We start from the raw sequence: 23,088 nt of genomic DNA on the forward strand, positions 1-23,088 counted from the left end.
ATGGACAAAACAGCCAGATGGCAATTAGCTCAGTTCAGCTTAGCTTAATGACTGAAACCATGAAGAAACAGGTGGTCTGACTCTCTTCAAAGTTCAAAAAAAAACTTAGCAACAGCAAAACCTGTGACTGTGGGCAGCGATTGAGAGAGTCAATCATCCCCGAACTGTGCTTTGGGTTTTACCAACAATAACCACCATCGCTCTTGTCAACACTTTGTTTTAGGTTAAAATCTCTAAAGATATTTTCAGACATGAACTCAACACAAAACAAAATGTTTGCCTTGTAGATGTGAAAAACACAGCAAGAGATTGAGCAGGTCAGACATGTTCACAACCAGAGGTCTGGGTAGAGCATAGGAGTCAGAACATGATGAATACATTTCACTGCAGAAATCACATTTTAGATGCGGAATATCAACAACAGGCCGTCAGACCTTATCCCCAAAAGCTCTTGAAACTCGTTGTCTTTCCAAGTTGACAGCTTCTCTTGCGTCTTCTTTGTGTATGACACCGTTTCAACCTGAGATATTTGTACTGATGTTTCATTTCATCTGTCACATGTTAGAAACGTCTTCAACAAAGCCCCTCAGGAAAATGTCCACAATTCACTGCATGTCTGAAAGCAACACTCTCAGAACCTGCCCAGAACTAAAACATCAGGAAAATTTAGCAACAAGTAGGTGAATAAAATATTATCATTCTGAACAGGTCACAAGTCTGAAAATGATTTCAGCCATTTCCCCCTGACCTCTACAAGGTTGTGGAACAAAGAACACAGGGAGTGCTGGTTAAATCCAAAGTGACTCCTCAGTCAGTGTGTCCAGTTTTTCCATGAGTGTCCAGAAATACCACTTTTCTATCTCTTCGATGAAAAACAACTCAGTCATTCCCTAAAGGTTTGCAGAATGCACCAAAGAGCCAACCAACAATAAACCGTACGTGGTCATTCAATCCTATTTGTGCACACTTCTTCACTTTCTTTGGAAATAATTGCTCATCTTTTTTAGGTGGGTTAGACGATTTAATCGCGTGCTTTCATGTTACTTACACTGACAGGTCACTCACTCATGTATTCAATGGTATAATGGAGGGACGTTTTGAAAGCAAAGACATTTCAGCTGTAAAAGTTTCTTTGTCTTTTCCATTTGGCATCTTGACTCATCTTATGTAGTGCAGAAAAAGACGACAGTTCTTTACTACGGTGTTCTCCTAGGCTCCATCATGTAGAAAAGCAGTGGTGACAAAACAAAACAACTTTGTGCGACAAGGAGCCGCCAGAAATCTGCAGTTTGAGACGTCAAAGAGCACAAAATATCTGTGGAGGAGACTAAGGAGCGAGAGAGTCTGGCCGACAGATCCGCAGCATCCCTGGCTCCCCCAATTCCATCTTTTCTAGCACAATAAATGTCCTGCTAATACATCCACAGTCTCTTGAGCCAAGACAAAAGCAGCTCATTGATAACAGCTCAATAAGTGGGCATGGAGGTCTGTCGAGGGCTTTGAAGAATTTTCCGTCAATACGTGACCATAATAGATCGCACATGGTGCTTTTAAAGAATGCATTGTAGTCCCAAATTTGCAGTTGTTGCAATTCGGATGCAAACTTGTACTAGACTGCAAGCCTCACCAACATACAAAAACATTAATAAAGTTATACATAATAAGATTTTTTTAATTTGTCTTTGCTATTTCTGTAATGATCCTGAGATGAGATCAATTGTATCGGAACTGTTTTTGTTTTTTCTCCCTCTTTAAATCATAATCTTTTGTCACTTCTTTGTTTGTGTTTCCTAAATGAGCCTGTAAAATGAAGTCATGTTTTCATCCACATCACGAAACCCATTCCATTACTCTCACAGTAAAGACTTCCCTTTGTTCTCGGAGCCACAAATTATTTTCCCGTTACTTCAGAAGGCTATTCCTTTACTTGGCTTCAAAACCAAAGGACAGGGGCAGGCGGGGCGGATGGAGGGGGGGTAGCAGAGGACAGAAGGAGAAGAAAGGCGATGCACAGAGAAAAAAGGGAGAAAGAGATAGAGAGAGAGCATGAAGGCACAGGGAAGGGAGGGCACGAGTAAAAAGGAGAGGGAATGCTGCAGAGAAGGGTGTCAGTCAGACTGAGTGTGAGTACAGTGTGTTTGTATATTAGGGAGGTAATAATGATGAGGGCATGGGACGGAACAGCAGACTCACTCTGCCCTTCAGACCGATGACAAACTCAAATCTCAATATTCATCCACAATCTCTGCTGGCTAATACACCACCTCCCTTTGATATTTGTTTTCCCTTTTAAAGTCATTGATGTTATTAGTTTTTGAAACCCAGCTTACAGGCTTATTGATGGGCTGTGCAGATGGAAGTATAAATGGCTTCAGAATCTCAGATGAGAGCGAACAATAATTCTCATCAATTGCTCATGTGAAGCCGCGGCACGTCTACAACACACAAACTGCCCCCCCCCCCCCCCCCCCCCTCCCCCCCCCCCCCCGGGAGGAAGTTTCAGTTCAGTTTCCTGAACGTCGCAGGGTCGGCCACTGTGCCACCGGAGTTTCTTTTGCCAAGAATAAGTAAAACGCAGCTTCCCAGTGAAACACTTAATCAGGGGGTATGGAATCAGTGAGAGCAGTAAAAGGAGCACACTGTCACGGCTTTAATGTGTGTCTCTCTGTGTTCGGGAGGGAGGGGGTTAGCATCTATGATGTGCCACAGCTGAAATTGGCAGGCTATCAGTCACAAACCCTGTAACACAATGTACAGCATTTCTAAACAGTATAAAGAGATATGACAGCCAAGCAGGCAGAGAGACAGATTGAGGCAGGGAGCGAGGGAAGAGTGCAAAACAGAGGAGTGAGAGAAAATGTCCATTTTTAGCAGCCTGATGTGTAAGTCTAAATGTTTTCTGTACAACTGGGTCAGAACAGCACAATTGTTTTAGATGCACGGAACAGGCATGTAGTCATTTAACACCCAGGGTAAGATCCCGGTGTGAGTGCAGCAGGTCACATTTCACAGTCACAGTCCGTCAACGTTACCGTACTGCGTCCAAACGACAGGGAGAAGTTGGCAGGATGTTTGCGAAGGGGCGCAAGCTTTTCTGCAGACAAATGAGAACAAAGCTCAGTGTGGCTCCCTGTAGGTAATCAGGCCTATTGATTAGTGGCCGTGTGGGTCTGTGAGGGGCTGCAGTAGCCTGGGAGCCAGTGGCTGTGTGCATATGCACAGGGGTATTAGCAGTGTATATTCTCCAGCCTGCGGGACAATGCAGCCTCTGCGCGAGGTGATTAAAAGGCCTGAGCTATTGAGCTCCTCAAATCAATGCCCTCCTGTGCTTCTGTGCAGAGCCGGAGGACACTTCCTAAACAACAGACCCACACACATGCAAACATATTATCACTTCCACAACCCTTTTTATTTCTCCTCTCCCTCCCCCCCAAGTCTCACACCGCTTTTGTTAAGTGTCTGGGCCAAAGGGGACCAAATCCCAAATGCTCCACTGTATGGTTTGCCTTAACCACACCACATGCCATTTTCATCATCTGCAATGGCCAATTAAACAAATCTAATACCGGAGAGAAGATTGGGGTGTGGGATAAAAGTAGGAGCTTTTCATTTAAATGGATAAGGTTAATGAGTTATTTGTATGGTTGACGTATTCTGATGGTTTAAAAGGTTAGGCGCATCTACACAGCTGCCCTTTGGAGTGATCTCCTCCGCTTCACGCTCCTTCAAGCTGTGGTAATGAGAGGTCACCGTGCACCATGAGGGCCCTGGAGCCAGCGGCCGAGGCCAGACAACAAGCCACCGTCATATCACTATTTCCTCCAAAATAAACAGGCCATGAAGAGAGAAACAGGTCATTTCAGACATTTCTCTTCACCTCTCTGTCTCCCTCTCTCTCTCTTTCAATATCCTGACAAGTGGTCTGCTCTCAGCTCGCCATGACCGGTGAACACTCCTCCCTCTTGTTTTTTGGAACATCCACTTTCATATTTTCAATAACTGCAGAATCCTATTTTTGTTTCCTAATGGAGCCTCTCATTTTTTTTTCTCGTCTCTAAATTCCATTTCAGAGAACTGGCCTGTTTTCTTTACATCCGCTGCCATAATCAGACCTGCTATTTTTTGACGCCCCGTGTCTCATCAACACCTCAGTTAATCCAGTCAAAAATATCACATTTGTTGACATATAATCAGTCATGGAAATAATTCAATCACAGTGCAGCTATTGAATCATATACAGGCGAGCAAATATACAGTACGCCGATGTTCACTCCCCCGCTCTTATCTTGAACTTGGACTTGTGTCGGTGAGAGTCATGAGAACAGGCCTCGCTTTGCTTAAATCCAAATCTTTGATTTTATAATTATTTCATTATGTCCAAATACTCACAGGCACAGAAAAGCTCATATCACAGGCGACCAGGCGACCTGGGGTGTGTTGCTGTCAGGTTTGCCAGTGTGAGCAGACAGAGGCGGTGGGCTCTGCTTAAGACAGAGTATTGGACAAACACAAACAAACGAGGCAGCGGCCACTGTGACTCAGTGCTCTAATGAACCAGCGTATTGACTTGCTGGCTTTCTCTTTCTCCATGCCTCTATGTCTCTCTCTCTCTCTCTCTCTCTCTCTCACACACACACACACTCACACACACTGCTTCTCTCTCTCTCTCACACACACACACACACACACACTGCTTCTCTCACTCTCTCTTTCTCTCTCTCTCCCTCTGTCTGCTGTGTTTGTATGGATCCCAGCTGCCACTCGGAATACCAATTACTGTAGGCCCAGGAGTGGGGGAAGGAGAGGGAGAGGGGGAGAGAGAGAGAGAGAGAGAGAGAGGTAGGGATAATAGGGAAGGAAATAGGAGGGGGAGAGAGGGAAAGAAAGGGGAGAAGCCCATGAAGAGGAGGGAAGGAAATGGTCAGGTTGCTGGCAGGAGATCCAGGAGACTTGGTGTCCAGCTCAAAGTCGTTGGTGACAGCGAGGAGGGGGGGGGGTTGTTTCATCCCTGATGCTGAGGCACCTCACAAGGGAGGGAAAATCAAAAAGTGTCTCTGCGTGAGACATGTACATGCCTGATGCTGTGACATGCTTGCACCTGACATACAAGGAGGGGAAATCAAAGGGGACCTTTTTGTAGTCTGCCACAAACAGGTGTACTCCCCTGCACAAAGAGGAAGAGGAGGGGCCTCAAGTGTTTCGCAGGCAAAGGTAACATTTTCCTCGGACGAAGCTGCAGCACCACGGTTCCCATTACAGGATATATGTATTTGATAAAGGAATTTGGACCGCGGAGAGCTTCTGGTACCAATGACACCCCACTCCCTTTCTCTTCTCCTCTCCAACCACCGCAACAATTCTCATGACAACCATAATGAGCATGCTCACATTCTGCACGATACCACTAATTTGAGAAATTTCCAGCACAAAGACATAATTAGACAAACTAATTAGACGAAGACTTCGCTGCACAGAGATCCTCCGCAGTTCAACTCATCCGCCTACCTGCCGATGACTAAAATAGGAAGCAGCCGTCAAGCCCATCTATGCTTGTTCCCCTCAGTTAGTGCGGTGAGATGTTTGTGAGATGGCGCACGAGGGAAAATAACATGATCTCTCCCAAGGGCTGCAGCCGCTCCTCAGCAGCAGTACAGCAGGGTCTTTGTTGTGGCTTTAGTGTCACATAGGGCTAACAGGTCTTACCCAACCGCAGATTGTGCTCCTATTTATATCTGAGGCAGCATCGATGTCTGGATACTGCGAAAAAGTTGGCTGGGCACAATCTGCGAAAAGCCCACAGCAATACACCAACCGTGTAAGACACAATAAATCAGAGCGAGGCACTCCAATGTGCCATGAACACTTAAAACACACAGCGTTCCAGTTGAGGTGTTCATAGTGAGCTATAGGTGAAGTGGTGGGTTTTCTAATGAAGAATATGAGGAGAGTACTTAGTGAGAGTTGGAGAGGCGAGGGAGGCAGGAAGGTAATTGATTTTAAAAGTGATGGGAAAACCCACAGGTCTCAGGAGGGAGCAGCAAACCGTCTCGACGGATACAGAAGCCCCAGCTGCCTCCTGGAATAATAGAATTAATTCTTAGACTGACTTAAATACATTTTATAATAGGAACTTAAATTAACATTTCCTAAAGCCCCCAGAGATGGAGTCAAAGTGTAAATTGCTACAAAATTTTTTACTCCTCTCTCGACAATGGTGCCTTTGTCCTCTGAATATCTGTTCCTTGTAGGTACTTGGTGTTATCCAAATAACTCTTTATCATTTCTGTACAGTGTAAGATGAGAGAAAAATAATTGTTTTATTATATGAACATGGGGCTGACTTATGCACATATGCAAAAACAAGCTTTTAATACCCACAGGGAAGCTCAGGGGGGCCGAATAAGCATGTGCACGTGCGTACGTGCGCATCCATATTTCCGAGCGCTTGGCAGACTGTCACTACATTCACGTGGAGTCTCAATAGTTGTGGGCAGATTTGTAAGAGTATAAGAGGGAGAGAGACAGACGGGTGTTTGTTATTGCTAATGTTCTGTCAGGTCACTAAGTCCAGGTAGACTCCATGTGCCTCGGGAGTAACAGTCAGCACAGAGGAATCCTCTGGACACTGGTCGCCCCTAAAACAGATCATACATATGTACAAGCAAACATACACACAGAGCGCAACACATACCGCACCTCCAGAGGCCTCATCACTGTAGCAAGAACACTGCAGCAGCATACATCTTTGATAGTGAGTTTTAAACCTATTAGATCATATGGCTATTAAGTATGCATGCAGGCTGTACACTAGCGCTCCCCTGACAAGGAGTCTCTCTCAATGGAGTTTACCTGCATAAATAAACCATAAGCAAATCCCCAAATAGTGAGCACAAAAGGCAAAAAGGCCCACTCATACATAAGCATACTGTATACACAGCTCACAGACTGATCTCAAAGGAGCAGGTTATATACAAGCTCATTTGAATATAAAAGGAGAAATACCTGGTGTTGTGATGCTCGCAAAGTATTTAGCCCTACTGTATCAAAGAAGAAATAGAGACAGCAGAGATCACACTGGAGGAAAGATTACTGGACACTATAGATATGCACAGTGCTACTAATACACACATATCACACATTCACTATTGTAGGGGAATGTTGCTTTTAATGCGAAATAGGTGCGAATACTTGTCCCTTATAATGACGTGATACTTATTCAGGTCTTTCAAGTCGGTCGTCAGTAGTAGTTAGTGCATATACTTCCATGTCTGTTCCCATATGAATCCACATTTTTATTTGGATCTGTATCCATTTGCACACACTCATAAATATCTGCCCCCCTATAGATTTTAATTTAAAAATTATGTCTTTTCTGTTTTATTTTTTATTTTTCATATGTCTTCTAGGTTTTTGTTATTTTTTCTTGTAAAATGTCTTCTCATGTTTTTATTTTTCTAATATGTCTTTTTATTATGTCATTAGTGTACCTGCTGCGATGACAATCCCATGACTTTATTAATTCCATGGGGAAGCCAGATTGTTTACATCAAAATTCATGACTTGTTCTCTGAGAAATCCATGAAAAGTTTGCAAAATCTCATAATGTTAAAGGAGAAAAAAGAAAATCCTGAATCCTTCCCCTGATCCACACCAAAACTGAATGGGTTCTTTCCTGACCCATCACACATCCTTCCACCACGTTTTGCCGAAACTAACTAACAAACAAAGGATGAAAATATCTGCAGCTCCATAGCATGGCTGTCGTTTGAAGATTTTTTGTACTAATTCCTAACTTTAATTCTAATTTAACAAGAATGCAACCAGGAGTAATTTACATTATCGATTAATAATCTGCTAATTATTTTCTTGACTGATTAAATAACTGTGGTCAGTAAAATGTCTGAATGTGAAACTTTCCCACATTCCAAGGTGACATATTTTCTTTTCTGTTATAACGAAAAAACCCTCAACATATTCAGTTTATTATCAAATAAAACAAAGACAATGTAAGTACCAGAATATGGAGCCAATTTTGCATCAAAAATTAATTATTAATCATTATAGTTGTTGGACAGTTGTTTTCTCAATCAATGAAATTAATAAACTAGATGAAATTAAGTATAAAATTAATTAAATCATGATTGTAATCAGGAGCTGCATGATAAAAAAGACTCTGATCAAGCATCCAGCAGCAGTCTTTAATACTCAACAGTATTTAATACTCTGTGGTGAACACATTACTGAGTACTAGAAAAGGTAAGAGAGGTCAAAAAGCTTTAATAGATGGAATACCTATGTTGTTACAGCATTGAAGTACAAAAGGATCCTTTGTCTTTATTTTTTGGAAGGGCATCAATAATACTAACACAAATTAGAAAGTAAATGTGGTACCTTGTTCATAAAAAAAGATAAATACTAACTGACCGACTCATAAAACAGAAAGTACTTAATGTATTCAGCAGATCCAGATGTTCTTAATTGCAGCAGTTTAATTTAATGATTAAAAGTCATCTTTGAAGATCTCAAATACCAAATTGTATCAACAGGAATATTTTGTTATTTGTTTTTATGGTAGGTTTGGTTACAGCCTCCAGCATTATGTTAAAATGCTGGAAAGTGTTGTGTCACCAGACCTGAAAGACTGGATAAATGCCATGGTGGAGACCTCATCTTTCAATCAACAGATTGAAAGGGAACATGGACGATGAGACAATCCCCTGCGAGCTCTTTTGAATCCATATGAGGATTGATGAAAACTTGCTTCAGATCGCCAGTGACTGAATACAGTACTCTCCCTCGCTCTATTATCAAATGAATTCCCCACTTCTCACTCTCTATATATATATGTCTCACAATGTCTTCACCAGAACCAGTACCTGTATCACCAACCCTGCATTTAAGGGAATTACTGTTATCATTGAAAATCCAATAAACATTTCAATGACCAAAAGGAATCTTTGAGGGTTTGTGTTGGTGCACAACACTGCCTCTGCCTCTGCTGAGGTTATGCTCAGGTGCACATATGACTCCTCCTGGAAAGTGCTTTACTGGCTAAACTGTGATGCATGTGGGCTTCAGTGTCATTAAATGATGACTTGGGGAATTGGGGTAAGAGGAGCATGTGGAGAGTTGCAAAAACGTGCGTCAGAGCTTCGGTATGTCTCTGATTGTTGCTGTCAGGGACGAGCTCAGAATAAAAACCGGCATCCTGGCCCTTCATGCGCTTTATGCTACAATTAGTGACTTGTTAAATGACAGCAGAGACTGGGTCACTATCATGGTGTTAAATATAATTGTGTGCATGTGTGTGGGGGGGACTGTGTGTGTTTTTATGAGGGGAAAAAACAGGAGTCACAAAGCTGAAAAAACCCCAGAGCCAGGAGAAATGATCAGTGTGGCGTGCCGGAGCTAACGCACACAGGGAAACAAGCAAGTATACACACAGCTGTACATCCTAGAAGTCAAAGAGTGGCGGCACACACTTGATACACTCTTCTGCAATGCATCTGAAATAAGAAGTCCTAATTATTATTTCCATTGTGCCCCACTCCTGTGACAAGGACCACTAGCTGTGAATGATTATAATTATTACCCGTAGTAGAATAGCAGTCATGCTGTTGTATCATCAGCAACATCATCCAACAGAACAGGGTCAAATCCAACTTGAAATTCATGTATGCAATTCAATTCACATTCTCTGTGTTAAGATATTCAAAAACATTTTTCATTTGACTTCTGCTTAGATGTGTCATGCATGGATTATGTTTTGCCTCTGGCGTGCGACAGTAAATAGAAAGTAAAGTGCTATTCGTCAGCTCACTGTATCTGACAGAAAAACTATTGCATCTGCTCAACAGGCTTTTGTCATTCGGCTCCCTACATCAACTGCAACACACGATGAAATATAATTCCACTGAATAAATGTTACAAACAACAGCAGCACAACTAAAGATATCAAATGAAGCACTCCGTCATTTAAACCTCAAATAATCAACAACAATTTTGTTATATATTTCTTTAACTTGTATGCTGACAAATCCAAAGAAAGAAATACCCAGTTTAATGAGGTAAGAGGGTGTTTTCTTTTGTTCGCCTTTAATGTGGTCATATTTGCTTTACCCATAGCTTTTGCCCGCCTCTACTATACCTTCAACACTGCTAGCCAGTTAGCCAGTTATCTATTTTTTTTTCCTCCACTGTTTGAATTGGTCACTCGTAACACATCATGATTATTCATCGCTGTATGATCCCGTTGCAGCGTCATCAAACTAGGGGTTTTGTTATTGATTTGGTTGAGAGGCCCCATAGCGGCCGAAGTTACGTTTAAATTTTTGGCATAAAATCAACTCAATTACAACAAATCTCAGACCAAAGCGCTTGCAATGCATTTTGAACACTTAACTTGTTGTGCCCCGTGCAAAGATTTACAGCAAAATATAGCCTGTCTCTTATTTGTACATAAATTCACAACATTGTTTAGAATAGCAAACAAGCCTGTCGTGAATGGCTGGTAATTATGTACAGCAGCAGATAAAGCACGGCTCCTTTCTGAGGCACTGGTGGCTTGTTAAGTGGTGAACAGACAAAACAGCATTTAGAAAATGAAAGGTGCAGAGAAACATCCAGGGCACAGCCAGCTTCTCTCCTATTAGAAACAACACTGTCTATCTCACGGCCGTTTGTTTGTTCCAGCTGGCTGTGTTGGGAGGACGCACCCTGAACCCCCACCACCACTCGTAACTATGTCTCTCCCTTATTTCTGTCCCCTCGCTCTCTCTCCGTCCCTCCAAGCCTTCCTCTAATCTTCCCACCATGTTCAACCCCCCTCTCCTCTGCAGCCTCTCTGTTTTTTCCTTTCTCACAGACCGACCAACCCTATGTTTTTCTTCATTTTCTCATCATCAACCCCCGTTTTTTTCATCCCTCCCCCCCTTTTCGCATCCACCAAATCAAAGATAAGGCTAATGAAGGTGGCTTATTATTTCAGCATTCAGGGCCCTGCCGGTACTCACGTCCAGCGTAACACGGATATGCGGCTAACCCAGCTCCAACAAGAATTGGAAAAAAAAACATGTTCAAATTAGACAAGGGGCAATGAATCTATTAGTGTTATTATATAACAAAATCAGAGCAGTTATTGCCACTGTGTGTGCCATTACAAAAGGAACAAAACATGGGAGCACACTGTGTGAAACCAATTAAAATCCAGCCCCGTCATATAGCCTCCTCCCTCCCGAGTCATGTTGTGAATATTCCACTTTCACACCGTTCACGTCAGTGCACCTGTGTCCACAGCATTAAATCCCCACCTCCTTCTCAAATTTCCAAGCATCACATCTCACTATCCGTTTCAGGAGTCCCGCGAGTTAAACAGAAGGGGGCTTGGGGGAGTGTGATCAGAACAGGGGAAATTTCACATTGTCTATCCATCTGCAATATAAGGGTCTGAAGGGGGAGCAGGAAATGAGCTATGAACGTCAGGCCCGCATGCTCCTGGTCCCAGTGGCCACCAGCCTACATGTTGAGATCAAGAAGGCAACGTGGAAAGTGGTTTAATAGACCCCCAGTTTAATTGGACTTTTATTTGTTAATGGCAGAAATCCTGATGCATTACTTTAATCATCCTGGCAGAACTAATTCATGAACACGCTGCAAAAAAACAAAAAAACTAAAATGAGGCTGGACTTGGCATTCAAATAGCATCCAACTGCTTCTCTCTCTCTTTCTTTCTCTCTCTCTCTCTCTCTCTCTCTCTATTTATTTAAACCTGCTATCCTCAAAGTGCTCTTGCTTCTGTCTCCTGCAGGATTCTCTCTGATAGGACTTGTAAGGGGTGTGATGATTTAAAACCCTCAGTGTACTTTAACCAGTCAGCTGTCATGAATTAATTCACAGAAAGAAGACACACATACACACACACACACACAAACACACACAATAACATTTTTTTTAAAACACTGGGGCCCACCCAGATCCTATATGTGAGCATGTCCATGTTTGCCAGGCCCTCAGAGTGCAGAGCAGCCCTCAACCCTTTGGCTGCTGCTGAGGGTGGGAGGGAGGGAGGGAGGGGGGACGGCACAGCTCCCCCTGCAGAGCGCTGGTCCAAGACAACCACAGGCAGCCTCTGCTCCGTCAATGCCGACCAGCAGCCGATCCAGGCAGAGGGCCTTAATGTCTTCCTGATTGCACTGTTTTTTAATTCATTACATGACTGCGCTGTGACAGTTTTGCCTCACGCCTCGTACTGACACATATTTCATAAGCGGGGCATTCTTTAAAGTAGATTAGCACAGTTTGCCTGTTAGCTACCGATATGATTTTTTTTTTGCCTCGCTCAGCCACTGTGTCTGTGTGTTTTTGTGTGTGTGTGTATATATATGTGTGTGTGTGTGTGTGTGTGTGTGTGTGTGTGTGTGTGTATGTGTGTGCAGCAGGATGTGTCTGAGTAGGTTTACGTGTGTGCGCATGAGTATGCCAGTGGCGTATGAGTACAAATGTGTGTGTCTTCCTGGAACAGCTCCCGTCTGGGGGGCAGAGCAGACAGCAAAGAGCTCAGCAGCGCCTCAGTCCCTCAGGACACGCTGCAGCTCTCTCCTCGCGGCCATGAAAAGCAATCAGAGCCCAGCCTTCTCCCCTGGTCTTACCTCTGCCTTTAATTACAGACCTCAGCAGCAGAGGCACAGCAAAAGACTGCCTCCGCTGGGCCACATCCGGCATGTCACAGCCCAAACTCAGGGCCGGGGTCGACGCAGCAGGCCTCTGCTGTGCAGTGGCCTGACATAAACACAGTGCTTAAACATATAGTCGGTCCTGATGGGCTCAGCATGTTTCTACATAGACTGCAAAAGAGCTAAGGTGCTCCCGTACTGTAAAACAATACAATGTGCAGGGAAAACTGCAGCACTCCAGACATAAAACACAGCAGGGCTCCATGTAGGCAAGAAAAAGCCCTTTTCAGTATGCCTAACAAGATGTTCTTGCCTGTATTCTGCCGTTTTTGAGTCAAAAGACGTACTGAAGGCAGCGCAGGAGCACCACATCACTGAAAAATGATTTGCCACACACTATAAATGTTTTCGATCTAGCAGTATTATATCCAGATAGTTGTTTCTCCTCTTTATTCTGCTTTATGTGTAAAACATTGATCACCCACATAAGAATAACAGATGATTGATCAGTTCATTGTGTATAATTGAGACTCTCTCCCATTCGGCAGACGTGGAAGTAGAGGCCCAACACATGTGCCTAAGGCTGAAACAGAGGAGAAGCCACAGTGTACACATGGGCAGGGGTAGATAAGAGACTATGTACACAAGCTGCTGGTTTTATTGCTGCAACATAACGCTCAGATAGCATTTTAAACACATTTTCAGAAAACCTGCCAGCGCTGTCCTTGCTCCTGTGGAACAGAGCCACGTTGTTGAAATGTATCATTGGGCTCAATTTCTCACCCAATTTAAACTGAACATAGAATGACACTTTAGTGAGGGCACTGACACTGATCGGGAGGAGACGTGAATGGCAAACGCTGCAGAGACAATCCTCCGTGGCCCGCTTGGTGGCACATCACTGAATGAAGCCACAGTTAGATATGATAGCTCCTGTTAGTTTCTGCATCTGTGATCTTCAAACAAGACCAGGCAGCCAGAGCAAGGAGGCCCGCGCCCCGTCCACACGTCATGTAGCCTGGGGCCTAATGGCGCACTGTGCCGTCACACATGATAATGACACCCACATCAACGTGTCAACTCAATTTGGCCATCTTATAGGCTCTCTTTGACTCAATCAATGCATGGCCTTCCATCTGGTTTCCACTGCTGTCTTCACATTAGGCAGAGAGAGGGCAGAAACAGGCATTAAAGCAGCTCTGTATAACTGGCCCCTGAACAGGTCATTCTCACATAACATTTGATCTTTATGACAAGTACGTAGTGCATGCTGGGTAAACAACAGGTCAAAGAGGCTAGAAACACTTAAAAGCATAAATCCAACCAAGTCGTGTCAAGTCAATGACTGTTAGCTGTGCAGATCATTAATTGCGGCAATAAATTCACCAAGATCTTATTTGAAAATCCCATCTTGAGAGCGATTCCAATAAACATCAGCCTGGCACATTTCTCACTTGTTAAAAAATTGAATCCAATTAAAGTCGTATTAAAAACAAAGTGAACAACTTATTCTAACACCTCCACTAAAGCACCGGTGCAGAGGGGCTGTTATTATGGGCTGCAGCTCATTATTTCCTCCATGGCTTGTCTGACTGGCAGTGTGGCTGCCTGGGACATCCAGCAAACATCTGTCATGAGGCGTCTTCACAGACACAGTAAGCCACTGATCCACTGACCCCACAGTGCAGGCATTCACTCACGCCCTGGTGCACCTGTGCGTCGTGATGTTTAGGCCAATTTTAAGAATTTGTGCCCCTAAATCGTCTATGAATGATTTATTCGCCATATCACAGCGGAGGGGCCTAGCTGTAAGATGATGTGTTATCCCATTGGGTTTCAAGAGCCCATTCATGAATCATTCATCGGTGTGGACTATAGATTACCCCCCCCCCCCCTTATTCATTTCGGGGGCACTGCTCGGGATGCATAACGTAGATTCAAAATGACGTCCGCAGGCCATCACTGTTTGTCTCCAAAACACACACACACAGCGCGAGGGAGCTGGCTCCAATGCGAACGACCGCACGTGGCATGTGTATGTGTGTTGCTTTAGTGAGCCTAAAGCGAATAAGGTCACCGCTTTAAACGAGTGGGGGTATTTTTCGCAGGGAGTGGGTAATCGATGGAGCAGAGGCGGGTGAATGTGGGCTACGACAGCTGTCCCAAGGAGGCAGAGCTGCCACTACAACACCGCATGCTTGGTGCGCTCGTCCCTTAGAATAAAAATGTCCGATCACATCAAAATCAGGCGATGCAGACATATAAATCAGCGTGTGTGTGTGTATATAAATATATAAACCAGGCTGTCATGTGCATAGCCTACCTAATGTCTAATAGCAGCATAATAACGTTTCCACTGCCTACCTCCAGAGCGTATGCGCCCGAGCAGCGTTTTTTTCCCCCTCGTCGCAATGGGATCCTTCTCCGCTGCTTTTCTGGACCGGCTCAGAGATGCGTCTTTCCCCCGAAATGCGAGTACTTCCCCTGCATGGTCCCCCCACCCACCCTCCCCAGCAGCAGCAGCAGCAGCAGCAGCAGCAGCAGCAGGAGCAGGAGCAGCAGCAGCAGCAGCAGCAGCAGCAGCAGCCCGGGCCTCCTCCTCCGGTGATAGCAGGTGGACGCGCCTCTCAATGATGGAGACAGCGCGACTCTCCTCTCCCTCGCCGCTCCATTTACAATGACGGTAGAATCGGTATTCCAGGAAACGTGCTACAGGGCAGCAGCAGCGGCGGCGGCGGCGGCGGCAGGAGCGGCAGCCAGCATGTCCTAACGTCGCCGCTTCTCTGTGGACAAACAGGGGCCGTCGCCTCTGCTCCAACACTCCCGACGCGCGGCGCCCCTTCCCCTGGTTGCTACCTTCTTTACGAGTGGCTTGATGTTGCCATTGTCACGGCGTATTTTCTTTTTTTTTTTCTTTTTTTTTTTTGCAGCTGGACCTCTCCCCCTCCTTTGCAGCGCGCAGTCTCGGAGGCGCGTACTTCTCCGCCTGCTCCCCCTCCGATTCTTCTCGGTCCGACCTATGAGCGCGCACAGCCAGCCCGACGCAGGGCCACGCACTGCTTTGACGGACGCGCTGAGCAAATCAGGTGGTGCTCTCCAAATAGGACTGTATCATAACAGGGCAACTGCAATGACATGAATAATGAATAGGCTACTCATGTAAGCCTGTGCTGGATGATAGGCCCACTCATAACACTTACCGGACTGGAAGCGAGATTTGGATAGACCTGAGTCTCTCTCTCCCTCTCTCTCTGTCTATCTCAACATGACTTAGAAACCGTACAGGTCTGGATGATATGGCCAAAAACTACATCAAGCAGGATTTTTGTCACTCGGGGGGGCCAAGATTAACACAGAGGGGCCAATTATGCCCAACATCAGTGCACAATTCCAGACTCAGTGAGGTGCACATTTAAGTCATTCATTGTTTACCGTTAACTCCATAGCTCAGATTCAAACACATCGTTGAATTTATTTGGAAAAAATAAAAATTGTTCTTGTTTATTGTTAGTATTGTTAGAAGGTGACTAGTTTGTTGTTGTTGTTGTTGTTGTTGTTGTTGTTGTTGTTTCAAAGACTACTGACAGGATCGAAGCACTTCAGGGACCGATCATATTTCAGTTAGGGCCGGTGACCTCTGGACCTCTTCCTGGATCAGCCCCTGATATCAATACAAATAGTCATATCAGTAAATATCAATAATTGTAATAAAATGTTAAGGTTTAAGACTTTTTGCTCCTGAGTGACAGTTTCACTCTTCTTTATGACAAACTTCGGAGGTAAATTATGTGTTACACTCAATTATGTGTCCTTGCACAACACAAAAGCAATGTCGATGTATATATATATTTATTTATTTATATATATAGGCTATACATTGAACCTTTGTTATAAATGATATTATATCAGATAAATCGATTTTTGAGGTCAGGGTCAACTGTTATGTCCTGTAAAACTACCTCAGGCTGAATAGATGAGTCCACAGAAGGCCGGGCTGCTCACAAACAAGCTAAACATGGAGCTTCAATTTCTGAGACGTACAGTCAATGTTATTTTTCATTATTGCTATATAGTGATAAATAATATGATTTCACACAAAGCTCATGATGACAAATGAGAATTGCTTCTTTGCTCAGATCAACAGACACTCTACAAACAGTATCATATGTGACAAGGAAAAGCATGAAAGCTTCACAGAAGAAGCTGGAGCCCGCGAATGTTTGTTTGCTTCATAAAAATAACTGAAATGATTAATTGATAATACATTTTCTGTCATTTGTTAAAATTTTTTCGACTCTAGACGTAAGAGTCTAAAATCAATTAGTGAATTGATTAGTTGACAGTACACAAATAAAAACAACTTAGATTCTAAATTAATGGGCTATTGATTAAACATTTCCCAATAATTGCTTATTTCATCTGATGTTTTGAGTCATTGTCCATGAATGTTTGTTTTTCACTTTGACAAACTGTCACATTGTAAGACGCCATGTGTGGTTTCGAGAACATTATCTTACAAAATGATATAGATGATTCAACAGTCATATAAAATGTTGCAGGTCAATTCTTAGTCTATTGACTCATCAATAAATCAACCTATATTCTTATATTATTCATATTTTTACATATCACCGAACGTTCAGAGCAAAAACTCAGAACAGACAGTATAATCGCTGAGTTTCTTCACATCTCTCCTGTAAACAGAGGTCATATATCAAAATATACTGAAGCTTAAATGTTGCACATATAAAGGCTTCAATAAACACTTTTATACATAGAGTCGAAAAGTTTGAATTAAGAGGCTTAAAGGTTTGCCTCTCTCTGAAGATTGCAGCTATTCATGATTTATATCATATTAAGTATCTATCCCGAAACACAGATTAATAAGACATCATAATGTTTCTTTATGATGTATATAGGTCTATACCAAGTTTTCTGTGTGTCTACAGTAAGTTAAGATTCCAACTTTACACCTCTGGGGATATAACCTCTGTATGTCATATATATGCAAATATTCCCTTTAAATGAAAATGTATCAAATATTTGAACATATATATATAAATGTGTGTGTCTGAAGATATTAAAAATATATATTGCTATATATGATAATATTTACATGGCATATATATGTTAATATTAGATTAATATTACAGGGTATATGCGGTGATCAACAGATGATGAACTGATTGCAATTCTGTGTTTGAGAGAAACTGCTTTTCGAACAAGCTCTCTTAATGCAACACCCAAACAGCTGTCCACAGCTGTCACAGCTTGAAGTGTGACAGGTTGAAATTCTTTTTTTGCAAATGTGTGGGATATTGGAGAATTTTCTGGTAGGCAGGATTGTGTTTGTTCTTCTAAATATTACATTGGAAAACAAAAACTCTCATGTAACAGTGCTGACAACGTGAATAATATATTCTGTACACATATTTATATATTGCATATATTCATTTTGCTTAAGCCCTCCCTGATTTTAAGTCCGTCTCAATAACCAAGTTTTAAAACAAGACCATCAATGCAGTACAGATAACTGGGTCAGTGCATTGACAAAACAACTTGGCATCAAAGTTTCAGTTTTTGTACTGACAGAAATTCAGCATGATTGTGAAAATGTTGAGTTAAGGTGGTCGAATATATGCACCGTAAAGTATTAGAAGCCAGTACAGGATGACAGGAACATACGCTGACTGACAGAGACTGATACAATGTTTTAGATTATGATGAAATACAATTTTTCAGGTTGAGCCCCTGAAAAGTTACTAAATAAAAAATAAGATAAAAAAAAAAGTGAATCCACAGGAGCTGACTCTGGCATTCAAGACCATGTAAAATTAAAGACAGTGAAGGTCGAGTGCGGAATGAAAATGTTGAAATTTCACGCTTTGATGCTCACCAGGTCTGACAGTCATTGTGAAATCTCCAAGAAGATTATGACAGTTGTAACCTGCATGCATCCATCTTTGTGTTAGCATCACTATGCTTGAACAAACTGCCTGAGAAGGGGCCATTTGGTCTGATTTGTCAGCTCCGTGTGAGATGTGGAGAGCTTGATTCAAAAAGCTGACCTGAGACATACACATGCAGGTTCACACTGATTCATGTGAGCACATCAAAACATCTTAAACACCAGTGAATAGCAGGGCATGACCACAAATCCTCCTCAACAGTGACTCACCCTCAGGTATTTGATCTGGGTTTAAAGTATTATGATCAGTTCTGGAATTTTTAAAGCATCATACACACCTGACACACATAGATTGTAAAAAGTATTATGATACAAGTTCTTTCCAACTTCTTTTTAAGATCAGTTACATTACTGGGAAGTAAAAATTCCAATGACAAAAACAGTTCAAGAAATTATTTGAGGGGTTCGATTTTAAAGTGAACCCATGATTAAAAAATAAGCCCTATGAGTTATTTCTGTTAAAAAACGATTTACAGTTAAATTTTGAAGCTGAACAACAGAGGAACAGATGGTAATGATGGTGATGTCACCAGGGCACAAACCAGTGAGCTGCTCTGTTTACACTGAATAATGGAAAAACTCATGTGTGGCTCTTTGATTGCAGCCATTTTGATTTTTTTGGAACATCGTCAGATTCACAGACTGAAATTTTTAATATTCACAGTTTCAGTCGGGAATTCACTGTCAGTCGACCTGATGACATCACCACTTCAAGTCTCGATGCTCTGAGTTGGAGCTCAGATGAGAAACTTGGGACTTTGCTAGAGTTTCTGTTCTTCAGGGGATTCTCTCCTTAAGTAGGTTTCTGTCTCTATCCATTACTGCCTGTGCCATTTTGCACAATTATTTCACAATTCCATGTGAAACCATGACGTTCTAACATTTTAAGATCAATCAGCCACGACGTTAAAAACTCTTAAAGGTGACGTGAATAACACTGATTATCTTGGTACAATAGCTCGGTCAACGGGTGGCATACTGTACATTATTCAGTAACTGAACAATAATTTTTCATGTTGACGTGTGGGAAGCAGGAAAAAAAGAATCAGAAAGATTATGACAAGGGTCACATTTTGACGGCAAGACATCCAGGTCAGTATGCAGTGGTTAGAAGCTGATAAAAATGGTCCAAGGAAGGGTAATCGTTTAACCAGCGACAGGGTTGTGGGATCCACAGAATAATTTATGCACATGGGGATCAAAGGCTGCCCATGTGCTCCAATCCCAAAAAGCGAGATCACACAGCTTTAAAAAGTAATTGCTGGCTATGATAGAAAGTTGTCAGAACACACAATGCATCACAGCTTGCTGAGTACAAGGCTTGACAGACTGGATGGAGTGCCCCTGCTGTCCCCTTCCACTGATGGAAATTGCCTGATGGGCAGGAGGGTGTCAGAACTGGAGCAAAGAAAGAAAGTGGCCTGGTCTGATGATTCACATTTTCTCCTTAAACCGTGGACCCTAGGTGCATTGGGGAAGAGAAGTCACCAGGATGCACTACGGGAAAAAAGACAAGCTTGCAGGGGCAGAGTGATGCTGTGTGGGTAATGTTCTGCTGGTAACACAGGGTCCAAATATCATGTGGACGACACGTACCACCTTAACACTGGCAGTGCACCCCTTCATGTCAACAGTACTTCCTGATGCCCTGCATGCCGCAAAAAAATATTCAGGAGTAGTTTGAGGAAGTGTTGCCTTTGTCTTCAAATTCCCAAGATCTAAATCTGACTGAGCATCTGGGGGATGTGATGGAACAATATGTCTGATCCTTGGTGGCCACGTCTTGGAACTCACAGGACTTATAGATCTAAGCCGAACGTCTCTGCCAGAGGACACCTACAGAGATTCATGGCTGGACGGGGCAGAGCTGCTTTAAAAAGGGTTAGGGCTAGGGTTAACGTTCGCCTGATTTTAAAACACATTCAAATTCAAAAGAGATTCATGAATTTAGTATCTGCAGCGAGGATACTGTACACCTTACATACCACATGTGCAGCCTGGATCATCCAGACTCTGCTCAGAGGATGCATCCTCTGCAGCACACTGCAGAGATGTTAATGCCAACTATTTCTGCATTTATTGACTTTATAAGCATTAGTCGTGTGTGTGCATGCATGTGTGAATATTCACTCTCATTTAGACCAGGAGCATTGATATAGTACACAGGGATTACGTACATAAATTTACACTCCCACACAAAACGGTGGAAATAACTACACCTTCTCTGAGGCATCGATGCATATTTATCAAGGCGTAGACGCCCTTGGCCACACACTAGTTCTATTGTAGTGGAATGGGAGTGAGCTGATTGTCTGGTGCAGGGGGGGAGAGAGAATCGCACTGAGTCTCAGTCTACTCTGCATGATGAAAAGAGAGTGTGGTGGACTCCTGCAGCAGGCCACAGAAGCCAGACCCCTCTCATCACCAGGAGCTGCAGAGTTTTCGTGGGAACAAAAATGCCAGTTTTGCATTTATAACAGCAAACACGATATGATGTAGCCACGTACAGATAGAGATAGCGGTTGCAGCAAGAAAGCAAGACATTATCCCATCTGCACATAAGCAGAATGTTCTTTGAAAATCCACGCTTCAGTAGGAGTTTGTGGTTTACATTATGTTTACATTACTGCCTCCTGCTGCGGTCCATATTAAGGACGTATTAGAGGCCTTTGTGTGCCTGTCTTCCCTCGCACCTGCAGAATAATGCATGGTAAACAGGGAGATGGCTTCATTATTACCTCCTGAGGATATGCTGAGAAACATCTCACGATAGCACTAAACACATGCATGCCATACAGAACAATCAGGGGTCACTAAACAACAGATTTTGTGATTCAGTTTAAAAAAATAACATAAAAAGCCACGAAGCAAACACCCTTCAATCTGTCACAGATTGCTCAGCAACTTAAAAACTTTGGAGCGTTGTGTCCTTGACCGTATCAAACACTCACACAAAGCTACGCCTCAGCAAAGATGAGGGAAAAAAAATATCTTGATAATATCTCTCTCTCTCTGAAGCCAAGCAGATCATAGTGAATTCTTCTCCCTGAATAATTAGTGAATAACCTGTTAGGGGCAGCAGCTATACATTGTTGGGAGTCACTAATGAATAGGCTCATAATCTCTTCATAGGTTAGATTAGAAAGAAGCCATTAACATCAACTCATCTGCCTGGACATCTGAAGCATGAAAGGAGACCCTTCCAACCAGGCATCATCCAGTTTCTCCTTTTAAGCAGGCCCTTATCAAAGTCTGCTTTCATCTATGATGTGTGACGTCCTCAGGAGGTGCTGGTGGTGGAGGCCCAAAGTGAACTATGCAGCGCAGCAGGGTCCGCTCTGTCACGTTCTCTCAATGATTTTTGTCATTGTCGGTTTCAAGTATAATCCTGCCTCTGCAGGGAGTACTGTCTAATGTGTCTGGTCCCAGAGGAGGATCCAGGGAGCTGCAGGGGTTCTCCAGGAGGCTCCACTGTCATTCTGTCCACGGAGAACAAGACGAGAGCGAGCGAGGATCACTGCTCTGTTCACGGAGTTAAAGCTTCAGCATCTACAACAAAATACTCTGACCTGTATCAGGAGGACAGATCAATAATCTGTTACCTAGTTAATCTAGACCAGTTAGCTGATGACTTTGATGGGTTCCACTTTTTTTTAATATCAATTATGGTTAATTAGGTGTTTTGAACATAATCTGAAGATTAGCTGGATCCAAATGACAAATTGAGAAATTTTGGTTTGTCTATCTCTCCCTCAGTTTTCAAACATGGCGGATGAGTTGCTATTGTGTCATCTATGACTCTTCTCTCTTTAAAAAATCGATGAATTAAATACACAAAAAGTTAAGTTTTCTTATATTTATGCACAAACCCAGTAACTCTAATACTGCCAAGATTGCCTACACAGTGTTTCACAACATTTTTGACTCATGACCCGAAAACAGACAATTTGCAGCAGTTCAGAGATTTATGAACAGCTGTTTGAAGAAAAACTTGTCAGGTAAATGGGACATAAATAAATGTATATAATAAATGTGAACAAACATTCAGCTCATATCAGATACAACATTTAACTTCCACTAAGGAGGTTTTTAATCATTCTTTGTTAGTTTGTGGGACCGTTTACCACAGAACTCGGAAGGATTCAGTCAGAGAAGAACCCATTACATGTTAGTAACATATAAGCAAATTTCCAAAAATGTAACTGTTGCTTTAAGTATCAACAAGCAAAGATAAACGTCATAACTGTTAATGGCATAAATCTTTATTTGTAGTTTGTTCATCACTGTTCTAGGCCCTTAGATGGGCTCTGTCCCTAATGTTAGGAACCAATCCAATTAGAGGCATTAAAGCTTCCTTGTTATCTTTGACATCTTTCGTTTAATGAAATGGATTTATCATATCATGAAATCAACAAATCCTGATCAGAATGAAACCATGTGGAAACCTTG

General features: G+C 42.7%; 1 protein-coding gene across 2 annotated transcripts in view; it reads right to left on the bottom strand.

Moving 5' to 3' along the window:
* The window catches only part of nexmifb (neurite extension and migration factor b), a 51,463-nt gene extending 35,574 nt beyond the window's left edge, over positions 1-15,889 (bottom strand). For both annotated transcript variants that reach the window (XR_011244061.1, XM_069531712.1), the window contains exon 1: positions 15,036-15,889. The gene's annotated coding sequence lies outside the window, so the exon portion shown is untranslated. The remainder of the gene's footprint in view (positions 1-15,035) is intronic.
* Positions 15,890-23,088: the final 7,199 nt, after the last annotated feature.

Source organism: Paralichthys olivaceus, chromosome 9 (assembly GCF_024713975.1).
Source record: "Paralichthys olivaceus isolate ysfri-2021 chromosome 9, ASM2471397v2, whole genome shotgun sequence".
Taxonomy (NCBI): Eukaryota; Metazoa; Chordata; class Actinopteri; order Pleuronectiformes; family Paralichthyidae; genus Paralichthys; species Paralichthys olivaceus.